Source organism: Rattus norvegicus, chromosome 1 (assembly GCF_021556685.1).
Source record: "Rattus norvegicus strain SHRSP/BbbUtx chromosome 1, alternate assembly SHRSP_T2T, whole genome shotgun sequence".
NCBI lineage: Eukaryota > Metazoa > Chordata > Mammalia > Rodentia > Muridae > Rattus > Rattus norvegicus.
The window spans coordinates 113682776-113706127 of record NC_141534.1 but is presented as its reverse complement, the minus strand read 5'-3'; the positions used below and the strand labels follow the sequence as shown (position 1 = coordinate 113706127).

The 23352-nt window shown below is 41.0% G+C and overlaps 1 long non-coding RNA gene across 3 annotated transcripts; it reads right to left on the bottom strand.

The window, feature by feature from the left end:
* Nucleotides 1-357: 357 nt before the first annotated feature.
* Nucleotides 358-15349, bottom strand: LOC120099817 (uncharacterized). Of its 3 annotated transcripts, none has more exons than XR_015646400.1 (6): nt 15292-15349; nt 13810-13971; nt 12554-12664; nt 12381-12449; nt 11914-12029; nt 358-3981 (listed from the first exon to the last, which is right to left on the bottom strand). It is a non-coding gene; the product is annotated as an uncharacterized LOC120099817 (long non-coding RNA). The 3 variants fall into 3 exon arrangements; XR_015646399.1 differs by lacking the exon at nt 13810-13971 and adding an exon at nt 7835-7924 and having other exon boundaries at nt 3184-3981; XR_015646397.1 differs by lacking the exon at nt 13810-13971.
* Between the last annotated feature and the right edge of the window lie 8003 nt (nt 15350-23352).

Genomic DNA, 23352 nt, shown 5'->3' with positions numbered 1-23352 from the left:
CTCAGTGTGTCCTCTCATTACATAATGATCTGTGAGGTGAGGTGGTGCACATCAGCTAAGCAATATCCAGAGGTGCTGTGTGCAAGGGTTCAAATCATGATTGAGAATGGAAGACAGAGACCATTGTCTTTGCTTTTTAGTTTGAAGTTAGGGAGTAGAACCTGTTTCCTCAAGGCTCTGTGGGTCTACCTGGTCTCTTCTTAGTACTTAGATGTCAAACATGTACTATGTCAGTCTAGCTATGCTATGTTCGCTGAATGTGCCAGTTTAGTGGAAGACTAGGTATACGTCTCTCTCCAGGTACAGAAATGGTATTGGATGTGGGATTACAGGGTGTGCCTTTTTAAACTCCAGGAGCATCTAAAACCGTGCATACAGAGGCCAAATTTCCTCAAGGCCTCATTTAGACATTTGAATTTCTCTGCATAGCCTTGTCATTCTGCTCTATTCCTTTAGACTCTATGTGGAAAACTATCCAAGGAACAGAATTATCAGTGGTAAATGAGTGAAGATCAACAAAATGGGTCTTCATCTCTATGTGGTTGAGCAAATATCTCCAGAGCAGTATATGCTGCACAAAGAAAAGCCACAGATGCTGACAGTGTGTGGAAGGGGAGGAAATGCTGCCTCAGGAGATCAGTACAGAGGAGGGAATGGGAGGGAATGGAGTTCAAGTCATGCGTGAGATAATGCTGCCTCTCCCTACATGTTTTCTTTGCCTCTTTTCTGGCATTAGAACTGTGCTAATTCCCCATTTTGGTATTGTATTGCAGACTATAAACAAAGTTTTTGAGAGGGCAGAGGAGCTGAAGAAGAACATTCTAAGGAATCAAGGGAAGAATATAAAAGTTAAGTGGCAAAAGGTCCGTGAGGAGGAGCAAGGCGACAAGATTGAGTGTAAACTACTTTGTCTGTTCCTAGGACTGTCTTGTGCTGCTTTAGTGAAGTTCGTGATTCCATGAAAAACCTCCACATGCACTTGAGTACCACTGTGCCCACACACTCACACACACACACACACACACACACACACACACACACACATGCATCAGAATGTGGTACTAGGAAGACTGAGACCTAGCTTTACTGAAGACAGATATTCAGATATGAGTAAGGAGGAAGTAGAGGTTTTTCCCCCACACCAGGGATACAGACCATAGGCTGAGATGTCAGACCTGGACAGAACTACACTTGGGTCATGTCTGTGCTAACAAGACTTTCTTCCAAGAGTAGCAGTATTGACCTAAATCCTTTTCCCTTCCTGCAGAAAAATAAAGAAGAGGAACTAGCCCAGAAGGCAGCCTTCTGTGAGGACATAATGGAAATCCTTCTTAGGGCATTTTCTAAATGGTCTTCCTTTCCTTTGCAAAACTCTAGGGTTCAGAAAGGTAGAGAGGTGGGCACTGGAGCCCCTTTATCATCAAAGAAAGCTCAGCCGTCTTCACTACCAACAAGAAATTTCAGCCCACCAGTAGTGCCTTCAGAAAAGGAAGCATGTGATGAAGAAGCCCCAGGAACACCACCATCTGCCAGGGAGGCTGCAAAAACTGTCATCATTTAAAGGGCAGGTGAGTCACCACAGGTTTCTGAATTGGACAAGCCTTGTAGAGAAGCTATCTCCCTACATCTGGGTCAGCCACAAAGGAGTGAGACTGAAGCTCACCAGTAAGGTAAGGTAGAGGTGCTAGAAAGGTGCCTGCACTCTGGAGCACTGAGCCCCACAGAGAATATTGAATCTCAGCTACATCCTCAGTCTTCTCCATGAATTCACTATTCTCCTATGATAAGAGCCTCATGTGACGAGTGCTGTCTGTTTTTGTCTGGCCAACTTAACGTTTTTGTTGTTCACTTGTGCAGACAGAGCAATATTTCTGGATGTGTCTGTGAGTTGAGTGTAAAGAAAATTCTGAGCTTTCCTTGAGTTTCTAAGGCCACAAATGGTCTCCCACATCCATACAACATTCCATGACTGCTGACAGACTCTGGTGGTCTGACCTTGAGATAAGACTGTATATATTTGTCTTGTCTCCAACCTCTTAATATATGATGGGGTCTCTCATAGCCTCACAGCTCCTGGGAAAATGCTCCATATGATTGACCATTCCCACAGCAGGCATTCTTCAAGGTGGACGCTAAGGAATGCTTGGAGCTTGGCTCAATCTATGTCTGGAAGTCAAAGACCCTGTAAGTCACTTAGGTGAGTCTAGGTTTAAGGAAACACTCAGGAGTACATAGGACAACACAAGTCCAGACCTCAGAGTCCAGAGGTCAAAAATATGGAGATGTGAACTAAGAACAAAGAAGACTGTCTGTGCTAGGAGAGACACAGCAAATGTTTTCCATTTCTCTGGCTGCTTAGCTTACAGGATACTTATGGTGCTCACCAGAGTTAGGAGAGGACTTTGTCCAATGAGTCTGGGCACATACAGAGAAATTTTAGAATCGGGTAAGAGTTGCATCCAGAAATATTCCTCGATCTACTCAAGCTAACAATAGAATCAATGGCCACATCTCTCAGACAACAGGATCCAGAGTTTGGAGAAAAAACTACCTGCCCATTATAAGAAGGGGCTGAAGGAGAAAATCTCAATGACTTTGCATTTCTGTCCCAAGCTGCCAGGCTGAGTTCTAATCACAGACACCAGGTCCTGTCACCTCAGATTTTTCTCTTTTTTGGATCATAGTTGAGACCAGGAGAGGCCTGCACCAGGTGGCCCTCCCTCACGATTTATGTGAGAAATTCCTCACCTTAGCGAGGAAGAACACCAAGAAAGGAATCTAGACGTGCAGGGTGTTGTGTGGACGCCTGGTAGTTATATAAACACTTTGTATCTGAGGCTCTTTTTTCCCCCTGGCCTTTCCACGACTCTCAGGGAACATATCTAGGGTGTCTTTCCATACATATGGCCCTCCAGAAGCAGCTATGAGTGACAAAACCTGTCAGTCTTGAATTTGATGACTTTGTATTTGGTTGCTTCTCAGAATCCTTTATATTCAACAATTTGGGCCAATGCTATAGTTAGACATTTTCATTTTAATTGGGGCTAGTGACAGTAATTCCAGTCATTGGCATATTGACTGGAGGCTTCCTGCAAGTTAAAATCAACCTCACAATCAGAGTCCTATACGGCCTTAAAGAAAAAGAAGGCAGACTGAAAAGCAGAGAGGCAGACAACCAGGCATAAGGTAAGGAAAAGTCTTGTTGTCCTTTGTAAAAAGAAAAGGAGCAGTCAATTGCTTTTGGGTCCTGGTCTGAGTATCTACTCTGATAAGCCTTGGAATGGAAATTATCTCACCACCTCAGGACTCCTAAGCAAACCTTCAGGCTGATAGAGAGAAGAGCATAGGTGCAGGAGGTGTCAAGACGGACATCTCAGGTTCTACTCAACATCTGTTCCTTTATACTGTACCTCAGCAAAGGACAAGAGCATCCAAGGTCTTAAAACACCAAAGGGAGAAAAAACACTGAGACTCATGTCATGGTGTGGGCTGGGGCTTCATGAGTGTTATGAGTGGGTCTGAGACCTCCAAGAATTGTCACAAGTTGTTATGCCTTGGCAGGTTGGAGAAGAGTATCATGTGACTAACATCATAATTCCACTCTAGAAAAGAGGCCGACATTATTGTTATGCTGAAAATGAGGAGAAGCTCTTCTTCATACAAGAACAACTGTGGCCTTTTACATTAGGCTGGATTCATGTAAGCAAATGGACCTCAATCACTGAGGCTTCCTCTTCTCTGTCTCTTAGAAACATCCTGCCTAAATCTTGCTCTGCACTGAGTCATTCCATTCCAGATCATCTCTGACCACGGTCAAGAGTGTGCAGGTGGAGTCAATGGAGCATTTCCTAGTACTTTTACAGCTCTTCTTATTTTACATCTTACTTGAAGTAATTCTTCAAACTTCCAACTCCATGTGAGTCTGCGATGAGAATAGTAGGTTGCCAAGATGTAGGATAACAATATATACAGATCGTAAACCTAAAAGGTGGAGAAATGAAACAAATAAGCCAGCGAATCTTTTCGGATGAGTGTGTTTTGTATCTGTGAAGAAGTACTTTGTGCATACCCAAAGAGCTTCTACATGCAAGGTATTCAAGTGTTTGCACCTGCCCGGCACACTTCTGTTGATTTTCTAGGGAACACAGTGACTTGCCTAGAGAGTCCTTTGAATGGTTCTCTTACTTTCAAAACCTGGAGCTCACAAAACATGCAGCACTTTTTGTAATGTGACAAATATAAGCCCAAGCCAAGTGGTTTATTTGTAGGTTTTGTGAGATCACTTGTACTTCTAGACAGACCTTGGGAAGGCACTCTCCTGGGACTTCATAATCTTCAACCTGATTGTGTAAATTCTTACTGCTATGCCTAACTCAATAATACATTACGCCCAATTGAAATTTGGTGTTTGGTGTCCGAGGATAGAAAAGGTAGATCACACAAATAATGTATAACATGTCACATGAAGCAAAGTGCACAATATTCTTCAGGAGGGAAATATACATCAGTGTGGATAGCAGAGGAAGAACTGTAACACTTACTGTGACTTATTATGACTTGGGAAGAGGGGAACAAAAAGTTCATGGGGGAGGGGAAAGTGTTGGAGAGATACACAGTGTGCTCCTGTATCAGTGAACATTTCTGTTAGCTTGGATTTGTGGTATATTTAGAAAGGAATGCCTGAGATGTGCTGAAATCACCCATGAGAACCATTTTCTGGTATTGCCAGGAAGATAGTGATTCTGAACATAGGCTAAACTATTTGGGCTGTTCTGAGCAAAAATATCATATGACCAAACCCATACTCTAGAACTTAAAATGGAGTTGCAAGGCTGTTTGGGAAGGGAAGGTCAGGTAAGGTTTGGGAGTTGAGACCATGGACTGATGATGAGGGGGGTAATAGCTGTGTGGTGAGGAGGGAGGTGTTGGGGATTTCAGAGATCTAGGGAATGGGCGTAGAGGTTGAGGAGTCTATGACAAGGCAGGCTTCACTTGGGCTCAAGAGGGTGGCAGTGATGTTCTCAGGAACATGAGTCAAGTTTCTAGTGGAGAACTCAGTTTGGAAACAGGGTTTAGTCTTAGAGTGTGCAATTTAAAGCATCTGTGAGATGTTAGACATTAACATTGGGAGGATGTGGTGGGAAGCCTGGAGAGGGAACTGGGACACTTCAATGTGATGGTGGCTCAAGAACCCAGTTAAATGGGGAGAGCTGGCTGCAAGAGAAACATTTCCCTGGCAACAGAGGAGGAGGTCTAATGAGGGTAGAAGGAAACAGAGTGGGATGAAATAGCATGAAGGCTGCAGTAGAACTGGATGAGGTTTTCAAAAGCCACTCGGCAGTGACACTGGAAGAGAGGAGTTTAGGATGGGACCTAGGGAGAGGCTCCAGCAGGAAGAGCATTTAAATCTCCTAAAGGAGTTCTGAGGATACTGGATTCATGAGTTTTAAGCCATGGAGGGCAGAGATGGGAAAGGTGAACAAAGTCGTAAAGAGTTGGGTTCCTCCTGGAACCCTAGCATTCAGTAGGGTGAGCCTGCTGGGAGGAGACATTTGCTGCCAACCAGAGCTAACCTTAATAGTGAGCATTGAATCGAAAGGTCACATGATGACGTGTATGTGGCATTGTGGAGTCTGCCATGAGTGTCATACTGAGGCTTGCATCTAGGCCCTAGATTCTATGGCATTTTGAAGTACAGAGGATGATCTTTTAGAATGGGTAAACAGAGTGCTAGCATTCAGGAACTGTGAAATGATTTAGACATGGTTTGTTCTTGTTTTTTTGTTTTCTTTGCTTTTTCTTTGACTTTGCTTTTGTTTTTCAAATGCTTTATGTTTTCAATTATAGTTTACTTGTAAGTGTACATACACGAACACTGTTGTTTAATGGATCGTGGAAGAAGCATTTATGTGCATAAAACTTAGAGAAAGAAACAAGAACCTGCCAGGAGCCTGCTACAAATTTCTCAATTTTTTTCCTCTGAGATCAAACATTTCTTTCTCTCACTATCTCATCTTATATGTGCCTCTCTTCCATGATAACAGTGCTTCAAGTACAATGGGTAGATATGTAATTTTACAACTGGCTTGCAAGGCTTACCATCTCCAAGACTCATTCCCACTCATGCATGCAGTTTTCTGATGCGTTTTTACATCTGGTGATCCAGTGAAGAAGGGAAGGAAAGGAAAGGAAAGACCCATAGTATGATCATCTGGCAGTAGTACAGCACCACTTCAAAAGGACAGAAGTGTCTTTTAGTCATATAGGGATAAATGCCAGATTCAGGAGTGAAGGCTGACAGTTCCTCTGCCCACTTAGGTCACTCTGTAAGAAAGAGATCATGAGAGAGTGAGACAGAAAGAGCTTAATGTATATATAGCAGGGAGAGAGGGGAACATGTAGAAGAGAAAGGAGAAGGTAGAGAAGGGGGAGGAGAAGGAGGAGGAGGCAGAAGAGATAATGAAAATAAATAAACAAATGAATAAAATAAAATAAATAAGGAAAGGAAATGGAGACATCAAAGAAAAGGACCAAAAATAAGGAAGAGGAAGGTGATTAATACTAGGACAGGAATAACAAGGTCTCAGAGGAGGACAAAGATGACAATGATGAATAGCAATAGGAGGAGAAGGAGGCCCACAAGTTCTAAAAGAGGATAGAAGCACTCTCTAGAGAAGATGAGAGGAGAGGTGGCAAGAGAGCAGAGAGGAGAAGAGATGGTGAAAGAAAAAGAGCAGAGAGAGCTAAGAAAAGAGAGGGGAGAAGAGGAAGGAGGAAAATTAGTGAAAGAAGTAAGGAAGGAGGAGAGTAAGGTAGAGGAGAGAGAGGAAACTTGGACTTGGAGGCACAGCTATGTGACTGAAAATCTGGTTTTTCTCATTTCAGAATTGAAATTTTCACACTGACACCTACTGGATTAAAAGAAATACCCTATTGTCCAAGAAGGGGGTTTCATTCCCACAAACAGAACACATGTCTCTTTTGTGTATGTGTCTATGTACAAGATATCAAGGTCATGTTCTCAGTCAGGACATAGTCTTGACTGGGTTTACCTTTTTTTTTGTATCTATCTGGCAGTTCATCCCCATTACTCACCTTCCTAAAAATCCAGAATAACCAAATATCTAGGAAGCCAGGGGGCAGTAGACATAAGTTTTCTCATATTTGAAATCTGGTCATTCACTGTCTCTGGGGGTGCTGATCCTTTCTGTCCCTTTAACCTGATATCTGGGTATACTAATACTCTCTGGAGAAGAAAAAGGAAGTAGGACTTTGGTGTACCTCAGGGTCAGAGTGTGAGAGCACCATGCTTGAGGCCCTGAATTCCATCCCCAGTAGCATGAGTGGAAAAAGTAACAGAGAAGGTATGGAAACCAGTAGTTGATTCAATGTTAGTATGTTTTTCATTTTGTCTGTTAGTAGGTTTCAATCAGCAATATGAATGCAATGGGTGTTTCTGCTGGGCTCCCAAAAGAAACCTTGAGTTTGCCGTTTGTGGCTTATACCATTGAAGTGGTGAGCGGTGAACTTTGATGGTAACTGCATAAAGTACATCATAGGTGTTAAATGAACTTTGGAACTAAGTGATCACCTCTTAAACCCTTGGAAGACCAGTAGAGAGGAGTACAGCTCTATGGAAGGTGTCACATTTATATCATGTAAATAGGGTTAGGAAGCCTTCCTCCAGTCCTCATATACCATGTCAGCAACTCCAGTTTTTCCAGTCCTGCAACCAATTTCTCCCAATGTCCATACTCCAGATTGACCAATCCGGCCATTAAAAACATAATACACCAAGAACATCCGTCTGGCCTAGAGAGAGTAATGGACCTACCTGAACGCGTTTCCTATAGCATGTGATTTCTCTGAAATTTATATGACCACACCATTGAGGACTGCATATACTTCACACAAAGTTACTGTCCTGCACAAGGAATGACAGGACAAATTCACTGTTGGTGACAGACTGACACAAAGAAGCTATGATCTGTTGGTAAATGACCATTCCCTTCAGTGCTTCTCTTTGACCCTGTATAGAAGTGAAGCTACTCAGAACATATTGGTGTTTTCCACAAATTTCACAGAATCTCTCATTTATATAATTATATTTTCAAACAGATTTATAGTTTCTGTAAAATGCTATTTTAATTGTACAGTAAAAGTTAAGTGTCGTGTCAAGGTGTTGAATCTTGTTTCAGATCAGGTGTCCCATAGCATGTTAAAGGAGAGGTGTGATTGGCAGCAAATAGGATTGGCAGGTGCTTGGGAACAACCTTGTCCAGGTTCTTATTTACTTCTCTGTCATTTCCCTCCTTTCTGTCTCCCTTGTTTTTGACTCTGACTGGATCTCAGGATAAAACAGTGTCTGTCCTGAAAGTCACTTGTCCAGCCTGATATGGAACTGAGAGAAAAACATCTACTCCTGCCTCCAGGTGCTAAGATTAAAGACTTTTTGATCACTATGTTTGTAAAACTTAAATTTCATCTTTTGACATTGACTCAACACTTGCTCTCAACATCTCAGGGAGTGAATAAGCCTATGTTAACCCATACCCATGTGAACAGAGTCTACAATGTATCCTGATCACATTTACTCCTCCCTGTTTTTATGCATGCTCTGTAAAGCCCATGTGAAATGCCAATTCTAAAAAGAGAAAAATATCTCCTACTATCATGTCTTGTTAAAATATATATCCTCTCTCTCTCTCTCACTCTCTCTATCTCTCTCTCTCTCTCTCTCTCTCTCTCTCTCTCGCTCTCTCTCTCTCTCGCTCTCTCTCTCTCTCGGTGTGTGTGTGTTTATGTGTGTTTACTGTGTTTCTATGTGAGAGTATGGTATAGGTTCTTTGGAATTCAGTAGAACTTGTATGTGCTACGTATTTTCCACTCCTATGTGAGATCCTATGATTAAATTCTGCTTGTCAGGCTAGGTGGCAAAGGCCTTGTCCCAGGAAGCCAAGTGGCTTGAACCTGATGTGTTTAATCAAGACATGTTGTTGCATGTCTTTCTTGTGACATCCTATGAATCCTGAGCAAATTCCAAATCTCTATACTCCTAAAGAAAAAAACGACTTCTTATACCTCAAACAGTTGTTATCAATAGTTCTTCTACTAAGGCTGGAGCAGGAGCTTCTATCACATGAATACTGAAAGGACTTCACTTTGTGAAGCTTTAGTAGATGTAACCATAGTTGCTGGGGTTTTATGAGTGTAATGGCTTTCTGGAACAGAGGTTTTGATAGCACTACCCCTGCTACAACTCTTTTACTGTTTTTTGTTTCATGTTACAACATGACCCCTGACGGGTGAGGTTCCTTGTGTGTCTGTATGATATCAGTATCTCATTTGGGGCCAAACCCTCAACATTTTCCCTGAACAAGTTGAGGAGTAAATAAGTCTATGCATTAACAAATCCCCATGCAAAAGGAGTTTCTCTGACCAACAGGAAAAGCAGCACTGATCTATGGACACAAATATATTTAGGAGGCAGTTTGACATGAAAAAAAAAATGACAGTAGTATGTCTCCTTATGGTCTGTTAAGCACCAGTAGGTATGCTTAAGACCAGATTTAGAGCAGCAGATATGAATTCACTATGTTAAATGACCAAAAACTCAACCAGAATGTGTTGGTTACTATTATAGCAACAGGGCCATGATTGTATCTGTAGACATGTCTTCCCCAACAAGTCAGCATTACAGCGTAGCAAATCCACTGCTGGTCAGAACGCTGATGACTGTTTTCTCCCAGAATTCTGCATAATACCACCCTGCACAGAGAAAGCTAGGCAGCAGGGAGGAAGTTTGCCAGTAAGTTTCAGAGTATTTCTCTCTGTGCCAAGATCAAATGGTAGTACCTTTAAACACAGTGACTTACCACCCACTTCTGATATGTAACCAAGAGAAACTGTGCTAGCTTATATTATAATCTATACTATTTAGGGAGCTTCAGGCTTCCCTGAATATAAATACGTAAGTTTCTCATACATGGGACTGAATTTTTCATTCATGATAAAAAGATGTTGAAAGTAGCTTGAAGTGTTCTCTCCTCATGGATCCTCCCTTTTACTTAAGACTCATGGTGTTCAGCTTGGGCACTGAATCCTGTTAAGGGTGCCTGACTGCATGCAATTTACTTGTTCAGTTGCCTGGACATCCAGCCTCCTAAATTAACCTGTTGACTCTTAGGATCTAGGATAGGGCCTAGGATGGGGCAAAGCTGGAGGCAATACTGAACTTTTAGGAACTGAACTATTAGTCCAAGGTTGCCTAGAAGTTGTGAAATAAACATGACAGGAAGGAATATCTTAGGTAGTGAATGAATGATTCCTACTTGATCCTCAAGTGCAGCCAGAGGCTCATGAGCCATTAGTGCCTGAGAATAATGGGCTCTCACCTATTTCCACAGGTCCACACTCAGCAAATGGATCATACAAGGAAACCATACTGATGATCATTCCATCACTGCAGGGCACAGTTTTCTTACCACTGCCCCTTGGATGTCTCTGGCTAGAATGGTGAAGGAAGTGAACCTGAAAGTGTCCTCTTTCCAATGCCTGCATTCCAGTCCACATCTGTCCCCGAAACCCAAATTTTCTCAACTTCTCGCAATATATCTTTCTCTATTGTTTTTCCTCTGCAGCTTACTTGTCTATTCGAAGTGAAGACAGAGGTTATTATCTTTTCATATCACAGCTGGCCCTACATGTAGACAGAGACAGAACCCAAACCCTAGCCTGACATGGCCCAGGTATGCAGAGTTTTAAGTGAGTTGATTCTATCAGTAAAAGACAAGGCTGAGGGGCCAGGTCATCACTTGTACAAGTTCACAGATCTAAGGAAGAGGAAGAAACAAAGCATTCTGACCTCCCATGCTCCTCAGAGCACCACTTCCTTTAAAGACAGTGCATAAAGCTCCAGACAAGGCTCAGTGCCAAAGAGAATGTCACTCAATTTGGGGATCATATTTGTTCTCAGCACCCATATGTTGGCTCACGAATGTCTGCCCTCTAGTTCTAGGAGATCTAATTACCTCTGGTGACCTCAGGTGTCATGGGAATGCCTATATCTACATGTAGACCAAACACTCAAATGTCTTGTAAAATAGCAAAAAAAAAAAAATGGAAATCTATAAACATGGGATTCTATAACCTAGTATCTCTTCATGAGTCTCCATAGGTTTACTCAGTTTTGAGGCAGATCCCTCAAGGAATGTGTGGTGGGGCCTTTGCCAGTGAAGCCATGGAGAAGTGTTGAGTTTGGAGTTCTAGTGGAAGCTTAATGTGACTGTACCCAAGGCAGGAAGAGATGGAGAACATGGAATGCTTTACCCAAGTGTGTATGGACTTTCTCCTCAGCAACCAGTTCTCCCTGACTTGCACCACACAGAGAACAATTGCACTCACATTGTGAGTACTGAGTGAAGTTTCTAGGGAGACCTTAGAGCTGCAAGTTGCCAACCTGAAGGAGAAAATAGAAGATAGGAAACCTTGCCCATCTTGGTATTGTTTACTGTCCTGAGCACAGACCCCTCAGGATTTGTTCTGGGAGTTTAGTCTGACTGAGATAAACTTCATGCACAAATGGTCTAGTCTCAGTTAAATGCCAAATTAAAACAGTGTCAGAAGGTGCATGGCATGAGGTATTTCACCAATGAGGAAGAAACATATGTCCTGGGGTTCCCGAAGTTTTAGGTAAAATGTTGGTAATATCTTTTGTTTCCTTTCACTGAGGCTCAAGGTAATTAGGTAACTCATCCAGAAGACAAAAGCAAATGTTGTATGGGTATGCGGGCTTACATCAGAAGTCCTGCTACTTGGCATAGAGGCAGGAAAGTAGCATGACTTCTAGCCTGTCTGCATTACATAGTGAGACCTTGTTTCAAATAAAGCCAATTTTAGAGAGTGGGGAGTCACCTGCTGATATGTTGGTGCTCCTCCATCAACAAGTACAAAGAACCATTCAGGTGCTTTCCATGACGCAGGTGACCAAGGAGTTGTTTCTCCTCCCTGCTGCTGCTGATGACATTTTCCTAGTAGCATAGGAAGTGGTATTAGAAATCTAAGAGATGAGAGGCATAAAGACATTTCTGAACAGACATTTAGTCCTGCAGTTTTAGGTAGGATATCTACATAAGGCAGACTAGTCTCATGCTTTTCTTGTCTCAACTTCACAGAGCTTTGAGTGACAGTGATATTGGTGTTCTGTTTAGGCCAGAGTTGATCTAGGATGCTCAAGTTCTGGAGTGTCAAAACCCAGGAACCATCACTATAGCTGCCAGAAACTAAAAGATACTACACAGGCAGGGAAAGACACAAATAGCTAAAGAAATTCTTACTGCTCATAACCCAGGGTCAATGCCTTGCTCTCTGTGGCCACTTACATTTCAATCCTCAAGAGAGATTTAGAGGGAGCAGAGGAATAAAGTTCTTCACAGACTGACTGGAGCCACCTGAAGATACAGAGATTCTATGCTGATTGAGGGAAGTGGCATGCATGTCCCTTAATATTAAGTGCTTCTTCCCCACCTGCCCTGTGGGAGCCCCATGCATCCACCTCCATCTGCGACATGAGTTACTTGATAGCAGTAGCAGGCTGTACCACTGGCCACCACATTGGTTCTGCTGTTGGCATTCCAGGCCCTTAGCTTTTTTGATCCAGGGAAATCTGAAAGAGAGAACATGAATGGACAGCTGTTTGGTTCCCTCACATTGTGATGGATGTCCAGGAAAAAGAGAAAGCCATAGATCCATAGTTATCATGAACTGACATGCAGGCCTAGTTCCATGGTGACAAGGGGGTAGTTTCTCTAGCAAAATAATGTACAGTAGAGGAAATGGTCACAGAGTTATAAAAAGCCTATTAAAGCATGTGTATATACATGTGCCTTTATCCCAAATGAGGGGTCTCCACCTGTGTGAGATATGAGTATGTATACAGGTGAGGGTCTTCACGAATGTGAGCATACACTTGGAGGTGAGAGCATTCCTAAATGTGTTCTTGGGACTGTGTGTGCCTTCCCTGCCTCTGTGCATACAGCACACCAGAATAAAGCAAAGAGTTTGTTGTCAGGGGATCTACTGCTGCCCTGAGAACTTTTTACCACAGCTCAAAGACATTCGAGCAAGAGAGAGACGTGAGGGGGCTGGGCTGCACTTGGAAAGCAGGAAGGTCCATGGTCTTTACAAAGGAGATGGATGCTTCTCTGGATTCTCTCTGGAGGAAAAGGCTGAAAGTGTCTCCCTCTCAGCTCATTCCTCCCTATACCCAGAGAAGCTGCATCACATCCCCTTCTGGAGTTGTGCATTGTTGTGGGCATGGGTGAAAGCAGGGCTTTTCACAGATCTGCTCACAGTATTAATGAATCAGATACTTCTGTGTAGGCCAAAGCTGTATACATTTTGATAGGACAGACTCTTAGCTAGTTCATTTAATCATACCTCAAGTTGTGCAACAAACTGTCTCCCCTTGTGCTTCTTACTATCTGCTTACAGCTCTGTTCCCTTTCTTCTGCCTCCTTCAGTATCTTTTCATGCTCCTGCATTTGCTTTTGTCCCTTCAGTCTCTCTCCTACCCAGGCAACCCCTGTGCTTTCTGCCCCAGCTATTGGCTGTCTGATATTTATTATTATCTGTGCCAGAACAACACTTCAGTTACCTTCAGGCAATGGCATTTATGTTTTGAGCAGGTGGGTAAGGATAAAATTTACAAATCTGAAACCCAGTGATGGATCATAGAAATGACGTCAAAATCCTGCCATCACTTAGCTCCTTGCCAGTACAGAATTAACAACTGAAAATACAGAAACACACCTTCATACACAGTGAGAAATGTCACCCAAACAATGGGTAGATGTGTGCACAGCATGCAGATGTGGAGCTCAGAAGACAAACTCAGATGTTGCTTTTCGGGAACCTTCCACTTTCACAATTGTGAGGCAGCTGTTGTGCAGCTAGAAACTGAAGTCACCTCTTCTGCAAGAGCAATGTATGCTTTTAGTCACTGAAGCCTCCAGCCCTCATTGAAGATACACGATGTTGAGATGTTGGTTTGTTTGTTTGTTTGTTATGGGGCAGTAAATATGTGAAGTTTACAGGTCAGAGGACAATTAATGAAGAGGGTTCTCTTCATTACTCTTTATATCGAATTTGATAAAGAAACTTAGGCTGCCAAACAAAAAGTCATCACAATAAAGTAGGACTTGGCAAACTAACAGAAGAAAAAGAGTTTAAGAAACAAGAATGTCAGACACATTTTTACACATTCTGGAGTCCCCTAAACATATTAAACTAAAAGCTATGTTTGTGGAGGACCTCTTTACAGACCCCTGGTTGCTGTTTCAATCTCCATGTGTACATATAAACTCTAATCAGTGAATTTAGAGGGATTTGTTCTCCTTAAGTCTAATCTCTCCTCTGGCAATGATACTATCTCTGCTTCATTTTCTACTTCTGAGTTGCTGAGCTCTGAAAAGGACTAATGTACATCTCATTTAGAGTTGTGCTGTCTCTCTGTCTCTGTTTCTATCTCTCTGTGTTTATTTCTCTCTCTCTCTCTCTCTCTCTCTCTCTCTCTCTCTCTCTCTCTCTCTCTCTCTCTGTGTGTGTGTGTGTGTGTCTATCTCTCTGCCTGCATAATGACTGGCTGTGTGTCTCTGCATTTGTTACCCTCAGCTGCAGGAGAAGACTTCTCTGATGACTGAATAAGGCACTGAACTATGACTATAACAAAATATCATAAGAAGCAATAATATAGTTATTTATATTTATTAATTTTTACATCTGTGGGATTGCTATTAACTTAAGTATTTCGGCTATCTAGTTCCTGTTTCTTGGCCACCCAAGCAGTGGCAGATATGCCTGTAAATCCCTTGAGGCACAGGAGTGGCTAAGCCCCTCCACTGAGCATTTCCAACTGCCAGATTCCACACACAGAACCCTCTAACTGCCAACTGGCCATCCTCAGCCCTCCCCATACTCATCCCATTCTTACAGAGCAGCCCAAGTTGAAATCCCCCAAATCCTCACCCTGAAAAGCTTTGTCCCCACCCCAAGAACAGGTATATATCCCTGTCTTCTACTCAGTTCTCTGCTGTTTCTCATCTGAGCTGAGGCAGTTTCTCCTGTAGAGGTTAAGGTTGGTTCTTCCTCCCAGCCCCATGCTTCCAGGTGTGAGATTCAGACTCACAATATATTTACAAATTCCAGGTCATATAGCTTGGCTCAACTTTGAGTAGATCATACCAAAAATTAACCCATTTATTCGAATCTACATTCTGTCATGTGGCTGCTTACCTGTGTTCCAGTACCATGTTCATGTGTTGTCCCATTTTCCCGGGTGAATCCTCCAACTGACACTTTCCCAGAATCCTTTCTGCTTCCTGGATGCCCCACCTCCTACTTTCTGCCTAAGCTATAGGCCATCAGAGTTTTATTGACAGGTATTTCATCCATACAGACACAAGATATTCTTTGATACTTCCCTCTGGGTTTTTCCCTCCCAGTAAATCTCTGGTGCAAGATTTCTTGTGCTGTGTGACTCTGTGGTATTTCTTGCCTTCTGACTGCCGGATACCTTTCTAACCTTGCTGCAACACATACAGTGGGTTCCATCTCGTATGGCTTTGCCTTAGCTCCCACATGTTTGTTTGTTTACTCCCACACGTTTTGTGCCACCATTGCAGTAGCATATTTTGCAGTCAGGGTATTAAAATCATTTTTAACATTTTTGGTTTTTCAAGCAGAAGTATTTTGTCTGAATGTATATGTGCACTGTGTGTGTGTGTGTGTGTGTGTGTGTGTGTGTGTGTGTGTGTGTGTGTCTATGGGATACAGAGTTCAGAAGGTCATTTCCAATAACCTTGGAAATACATGAAGTTGAGCCATTTTATGAGTGCTGGAAACAAAATCTAGGTCTTCTAGAACAAAATTCAATGTTCTTAATCACTAAGCCAATACTTCCAACCTGATTCTATTGTTTTTCTGAGTCAATGGAAAGATACTTGAGGCATCAGAAAAATATTTTCATTTAAACATGATATATAAGCTCTTTTTTGTGTGTGCTGGGACTCACAGATAGAAAAATACAACTATGTGGGTTGTGTAAAATTGAGAGTCATGATAAGATTCATAAGAGGAAATGATACTTAGCTATACTGTGGATGCTGCTTTTTACTCTGTGTTCTTTATCAATGACCAATTTTAGTGAATTTTTCACTCCATGAAGAAATTTGTTAAATCTTAATTTTCCAGAGAAAGAGAAATAATAGTAAATTCAGATATGTTTGAAAGACATTTCCTATAACTGGAATGTGTTTCAAGATGCCACTATCATCAAATTATTCTTGGCTTTAAAATGTTGAATGCATTAGAGTCCTTCCCTTGATTTCACAATTCATGGTTCCTGTAATGTAACTAAATGTATCTACTTTAACTAAGTGTAGGATCCAGAATATCAGCTGCCAATCATGAAGCAACTACTTCATAAGCACATATCTTGCTTATGATGGTGAGTAATAGATTTCAGGGCGGAGACTGCTTGGAGCATATTTACATAGTACACCTTCCATTGTTATGCTGCTAAATGGCTGACATCCATGTTCACAAAGAGGAAAATCTCACTTTGAGAACAGACTCACAATCACAGAATTGAAATATAGGCTTCTTCAGACAGGACCTCCAGACTATTTCTTCTATAAAGGGGGAGAGAGGAGGTGGTAGAAAGTGTATGTTCAGGAATAGGCAGTAGATAGGGAAACATACTCTATTAATTGACATGAATAGTTATTGGTAATCCATTTGACCTTGACTGGTGGATTCATGTCAACTCCTTGAAGTTTACATGCAGTTTTTAAGAGAATAATGTTCAACTTTATATTTAGAATATCACTAAAGGAAATTTAAAAGTTAGAACTTATTGATGATAATAATAACAATAAGTTTTAAGCAGGGCTACATTAATGGCTTATTAGAACTCCATTGATAAATGTTCAAATTGTGAGCTTCAGAAATTTTAATCTGTCAATAGCATAGATGGGAGAGGAAATCTGAAACAGTATTACCTTAAGTCACTTTCTCAGAAACCTTATAATTTCCATTTACAAACCTTAAAACAAAGTTTTAGACCACCAGTAATTATTTCAGCTTCTACTTCCTCAGAATTTACAGTTTGTATTTACACACCTTAAGCTACATTTTAGAAGCTCACAACTTACTTAAGAATGCAATTTTTTTCATCCAATCATTTACCATGAAACCTAGATGCCTGATTCCTGACAGCAGTCATTGCAAAGCAAGTTTTTAAAATAAGAGTCAAAAGTTACTTTGAAACTTGTTTTGTTAGTTTGTCTCTTTAAAAATCAAGTATGTTAGCAAGGTAGACTATTTGGCTTTCCCAGCAGCAGGCCTTTAAGTTCTAGAAAAGTGCAGCTTGAGATTTGAGTTAAAAGAATTAACAAGGCAACTGCAGCCTTGAGGAAGGGGCTGATGTGTTTGTCCTGCTTAAGCTACAGTTAGTAAGTCCATATTCTCCAGGATCTGAGAAGGATAAATTACAGCTGGAAGTGTAATCCAACTGGCCCTCTGTATCCATTAAATTTACAGAGACCTGCAGGATACCTAGATACCATAGGCTCCCATGGCCCTCATGATAGCTTCCATGGTCAGTTTTTGGTTGTCATACAGGACAACATGAAATCATCTGCTGCTGCTCAAGAGAGCACTGGCCTTCAGCTGCCAGAACAAGAATGTCTGAGAGATTTTCCTGGAGAGGAGGTACTGGGAAAAACTGACGTTACTTTGACAAGACACAGTCAAACAGTGTGCACAGTCTGGACAGAGTCTTGGTGGAGGGAGAGGAATGTGGTCAGTTCTATCTAGTGGTTAGCACATTACCCCAGGTCTTTCTTCACGACCTCAGGGTCCACTCAGGGAATTGGCATTTCTGTCTATAATGGGAAACTTTCTCATGAAATATTGTAACTGTCATATTCAGTGATTAAGTCTCTGAAGAGTTTGTGGATCATTTATTAAGTAAACATGACTTTAAATAAAGTCTACTTGTTTTGGTTATTAGATTTAGCATCCGCCTTGAAGACATATAGAGGAAGCTAAATCATAGGTCAAAGGTTTTGTGACTGGGTTAAGGTCTCAGTCCCTCCACTGGAAGTCTTGCCTGGTCACAGGAGGTGGTGGGTTCAGACTACATATCTCTCATTGCTAGGAGTTTTAGTGAGTGTCAACCCCATAGATTCCTGGGAATTTCCACTGCCCTTGCTTTCTAGACTGTCTGAAAGAGGCACTCCCTTGTTCTCAATTCTAGTTCTGCCCTTGCTGCATATTTCTTAGTCATACTGAATGAATTTCCAACTCCTGAGTTAGACTTAACAGCACAGTGTTAGGAGAATTTTTTTTTTATTTCCAGATTTTCCAGGTTTGCTGTGTATAGGCTTTTGTAGCAGGATCTGATAATTTTTTGAATTTCCTCAGTTTCTGTTGTTATGTCTCCCTTTTTATTTCTGATTTTGTTAAATTGGATAGTGTCTCTGTTCCTTCTGATTCGTATGGCTAAGGGTTTATTTATCTTTTTGATTTTCTCAAAGAACCAGCTCCTAGTTTCATTGATTGTTTTTATAGTTCTTGTAGTTTTTGTTTTTACTTGTTTGATTTCAGGGCTGAGTTCGATTATTTTCTCCAGGTTACTTCTCTTCTTTATAATTGTTACTTTTGTTCTAGAGCTTTCCTGTGTGCTGTCAAGCTGCTAGTCTATGCTCTTCCCGGTTTCTTGTGGAGGCCGCCAGAGCTATGAGTTTTCCTCTTAGGACTGCTTTTATTGTGTCCCATAAATTTTGGTTTGTTGTGCCTTCGCTTTCACTAAATTCTAAAAAGTCTTTAATTTCCTTCTTTATTTCTTCCTTGACCAAGTTCAAGTTATCATTGAGTAGAACATTCTTTGGCTTCAGTGTGTATGTCAGATTTCCCTTGTTTTTGCTATTGAAGACCAGTCTTAGTATGTGGTGATCTGATAAGAAGCAAGGATGATTTAATTCTTCTTGTATTTGTCGAGGCCTATTTTTTTGACCAAGTATATGGTCAATTTTTTTAGACGGTACCATGAGATGCTGAGAAGAAGTTATATTCTTTTATTTTAGAATGAGGTGTTCTATAAACATCTATTCAAACCATTTGGTCCATAACTTCACTTAGTTTCCCTGTGTCTCTGTATGTCTTCTGTTTATATGATCAGTGCATTGATGAGAGTTGTCTGTTGAAGCCTCACACCATTATTGTTTGAGGTGCTTTGTGTGCTTTGACCTTTAGTAAAGTTTCTTTTATTAATGTAGGTGCTCTTGTATTTAGATCATAGATATTCATAATTGAAATAGTAGGTGACTTCAACACACCATTCTCAGCAATGGACATATCATGGAAACAGAAACTGAACAGAGACACAGAGAAACTAAAAGAAGTTCTGAACCAAATAAATTTAACAGATATTTATAGAACATTTCATCCTAAAACTAAAGAATATACCGTCTTCGCAGCACATCATGGTACTTTCTCCAAAATTGACCATATAATTTGTCACAAAAACAGCCTTAAAAGATACTTGAAGATTGAAATAATCCTATGCATCCTATCAGATCACCATGGATTAAGGGTTCGCTTCAACAACAACAAAAGCAACAGAAATTGCACATAGGCATGGAAACTGAACAATGCTCTACTCTGTGATAACCTGGTCAAGAAAGAAATAAAGAAGTAAAAGACATTTAGAATTTAGTGAAAATGAAGGCACCACATACCAAAACTTATGGGACACAATGAAAGTAGTGCTAAGAGGAAAACTCATAGCTCTGAGTGCCTAGAAAAAGAAACTGGAGAAAGCAAACACTAGCAGCTTGACAGCACACCTAAAAGCACTAGAACAAAAAGAAGCAAATACACCCAAGAGGAGCACACAGTAGTAATCAAACTCAGGGCACAAATCAACCAAGTAGAAACAAAAAGAACTATACAAAGAATCAACAAGATCAAGATCTGGTTCTTTGAGAAAATCCACAAGAGAGGTAACAAAATCAGAAATAAAAAGGTAGACATAACAACAGTAACTGAGAAAATTCAAAAACTCATCAGCTCCTACTACAAAAGTCTATACTCAACAAAACTGTAAATGTAGATGAAATAGACAAAATTGTAGACAAATACCAGCTACCAACGTCAAATCAGGATCAGATTAACCATCTAAAAAGCCCCATAACTCCTAAAGAAATAGAAGCAGTCATTAAGAGACTCCCAACTAAAAATGTGCATGCTGACAGGAGACTGATATAGCTGTCTTCTCAGAGGCTCTGCCAGAGCATGTCAAATATAGAAGAGAATGCTCTCAGCCTTGAACTGACAAATTGGTCCCCACTGGAGGAGTTAGAGAAAGAATTGAAGGAGCTGAAGGGGATTGCAATCCTATAAGAACAACACTACCAACCAACCAGAGCTCCCAGGGAGTAAACCACCATTCAAGGAGTACACATAGACAGACCCATGGCTTTAGCTGCATGTGTAGAAGACGATGGCCCTGTTGTTTACCAATAGGAGGAGAAGACCTTGGTCCTGCCAAGGTGGAACCCCCCCCCCCCAGTGTATGCGAATGTCAGTGTGTGGAGGAAAGAAGGAGTGAATGGATAGGTGGAGGACAACCTCATAGAAGAAGGAGGTGGGGAGATGGGATAGTGTGTTTATATTTGGGAAACCGGAAAGGGAATAACATTTGAAATATAAATAAAAAATCCAATAAAACAATTATAAAAAAGTCTCCTAACCAAAGGAAGTCTAGGATCATATGGATTTAGTGCAGAATTTTATCAGCCCTTCAAAGAAGACCTAATACCAATACTCTTGAAATTATTCCACAAAATAGAAACAGAAGGAACATTACCTAACCTGTTCTATGAAACCACAATTACGATTATACCTAAACAACATAAAAGACCCAAGCACAAAAGAGAACTTCAGACCAATTCCCATATAAATATAGATACAAAAATACTCAATAATATTCTTGCAAACCGAATTTGAGAACGCATCAAAACAATCATCCATCATGATTCAGTAGGCTTCATCCCAGTGATGCAGGGTTGGTTCTACATATGGAAATCTATCAACGTAATCCACTATATAAACACACTCAAAGAAAAATAACCACATGATCATCCCATTAGATTCAGAGGAAGCATTTGACAAAATTCAACTCTCCTTTATGGTAAAAATCTAGGAAAGATCAGGAATTCAAGGCCCAAGCCTAAACATAGTAAAAGCCATATACAACAAAGCAGTAGCCAACGTCAAGTTAATGGAGAGAAACTTGAAGCAATTCCACTACAATCAGGTACTTGAAAATGCTGCCCACTCTCTCCCTACTTATTCAGTGAAGTACTCGAAGTTTTAGCCAGAGCAATTAGAAAACAAAAGAAATTCAAATGGATACAAAATGGAAAGGAAGAAGTCAAAATATCTCCATTTGCAGATGTTATAATAGTATACTTTAGTGACCCCAAAAATTTACCCAGAAAACACTTGGATCTGAAAAAGCACTTCAGCAAAGTGGCTGGATATAACTTTAACTCAAACAAATCACTAGAATTTCTCTACTCAAAGGATAAACAAACTGAGAAGGAATTTAGGGAAGCGACACCCTTCACAATAGTCACGAATAATATAAAATACCTTGGCATGAATCTAACCAAGCAAGCGAAAGATCTGTATGACAAAACCTCAGGTCTTTGAAGAAAGAAATCAAAGATCTCAGGAGATGGAAAAAAACCCCGATGCTCCTGGATTGACAGGATTAATGTAGTAAAATTGGCCATCTTGCAGAAAGCAATCCCCATCAAAATTCCAGCTCAACTCTTCATAGAGTTAGAAAGAGCAATTTGCAAATTCATTTGATTAGTAATTTTGAAAAACAAAAATCCAGAATAGAGAAAACTATCCTTCACAATAAAAGAACTTCTGGGGGCATTACCATCCCTGACTGTATTACAGAGTAATAGTGATTAAAAACTGTATGCTATTGGTATAGAGACAGTCAGATATGTCAATGGAACAGAATTGAAGACCCAGGTCTTCATATCTTTGAGTTTGTTTCTAGAAAAGCTTTACAAAGAAGAGAAAACACACCCTGAATGTGGGTTCATGCTTTCAAGGGCAATGATCCTAGACAGATTAATAGGAAAAAATTATCTGAGCACCGCCATTCATCTTTCTCTACTTCATGATTAGATGCAGTGTGGGTAACTGTCTCCTGTCTCTCAAACCAAAATGGACTGCATCTACTCAAATTCTAAGCAAAACAAATCTATCCCTTAGTGGTCTAAGCCACATTTAATGACAGATTTCTAGGCATTGTCCTAAAATGGCTTATGATAGACACTTGTCATCATGGTGTTGTCAAAGAGTGCATATGGTGGAAGTAGATGACAGAATGTTGAGTATTCATTATGTAGTCTCTTCTTACACTGTACTGAAGCTATGTGTATCCAGTAGCATATGGCAAGTGATGACTTTATGTTACGAAAGGTCCTGTGCCTCAGTTTTCCCTCACTAACAAAATAGAAACATGTAATTGAGAAAACCATGGTTAGATGCTTGCATAGCATGTCACTGAAGAACACTGCTGTAAACCACTAACAATCAAGTCCTGCCAAGAAGCACAGTAGTAAGCTGAGATTCTAATGCTACAGTTAAGCCTCAGCATGAATACAGACATGCAAACATACTGCTATCACTGCCATCATTTCTTCAGTATCTCTGTGCCTCAAAACTGCTGTACTGTTCCTGGGTTTACAAACTATGAGTGAAAGTAAATTATTATGTTTTAATTTTTTTATTGTTTATTTTGTCTATTTCCATTTCGAATGTTATCACTTTTCCTGGTTTTCCCTCCAAACCCCCCTGATCCACTGCTCACCCCATCCTTACACAAGGGTGTTCTCCCACACACCCACCCACTCCTGGCCCACTGCCCTAGCATTCCCCCACACTGGGGCATCAAGCCTTCACAGGACCAAGGGCTTGCCCTTCCATTGATCACAGACAAGGCCATCCTCTGCTACATATGCAACTGGACCCATGAGTCCCTCCATGTGTCCTCTTTGGTTGGTGGTTTAGTCCCTGAGAGCACTGTGAGGAGGGGGAAATCTGATTAGTTGATATTCTTGTTCTTTTCTGGGTTTGAAAACCCCTTCAGTTCCTTCAGTCTTTCCCCTAATTCCTCCATTGGGGTTCTAATGCTCAGATCAATGTTTTGCTGCAAGCATTCACATCTGTTTGAGTAAGGCTCTGGCTGAGCCTCTCAGGAGA